We start from the raw sequence: 1,014 nt of genomic DNA, 5'->3' as shown, positions 1-1,014 counted from the left end.
TATATATATATATATGCATATATGGGTACAGGACGTCACCAACAGGAAACAGCATGAAATACGAAAAAAATGAGTTAGATACGCAAATAACGAGAAAAAGACGGACAAGTAATACAAAGAATGATCCTTCAGCAGTTGTCGGCTGTCTATCTATTCCCCATTTCGAGTAATCACTTGTTGACAGCGGTTATTGTTTGTTGTTTTACGTCCCCGTAAACAGCGGTTCGGCAATTAAAAACCCAGTGCTCTCTCAAGAATCGAACTGCAGCTTTTAAGTTGTCAGTGTGACGGACAATCGACGCTGTCTGCATCTATTTTTCCACACACACACACACACACACACACACAATCACACGCACGCATACACAAATCATGCACAACTTGAAAGTAATTTATTTTACATAAAAGCTTAATGTACGTATAATCGATCATAAATTCATATGAAAATAAGTCCCATGGAGTACAGTAATATTTTGTGTCTGTTTTAATCTCCAAAGAGAAGAAACTATGACAAGAAACCAATGAATAAATTACATAAAACAAAATAGAAGGAAAATATTGTACGAGCGCAAAACTGTATTTATCAATTTAATTTATATCTCATTTAGTAATGGATTCACTTCAATACATCATAAATATTCGCTTATTTAAGCAGAAGTGGCGCAAATACACGCACACACACAAAAACACACACACATACACACACAAACGCACACTCAAACACACTCACACACTCAGGCACATACGTGTGTGTGTGTATGTGCATGCGTATATGCACGCAAGTGTGTATGTGTGAATATACATGCGTGCGTGTGTGTGTGTGTGTGTGTGTGTGTGTGTGTGTGTGTGTGTGTGTGTGTATGTGTGTGTGTGTGTGTGCGTGTGTTTCAGACATACGTATGCTTCATTTACTTATCTAAATTTATCTTAGAAACGAGACATTAATCCGAGTGGGATCAAGAAGAAATTCAAAATATATTTATTAAAAAAAACTTTAAATAAATCCAGTTTATG

Source organism: Octopus bimaculoides, chromosome 3 (genome assembly GCF_001194135.2).
Source record: "Octopus bimaculoides isolate UCB-OBI-ISO-001 chromosome 3, ASM119413v2, whole genome shotgun sequence".
NCBI classification, from domain to species: Eukaryota; Metazoa; Mollusca; class Cephalopoda; order Octopoda; family Octopodidae; genus Octopus; species Octopus bimaculoides.
The sequence above is the reverse complement of the archived record's forward strand: the minus strand, read 5'-3'. Positions refer to the sequence as shown.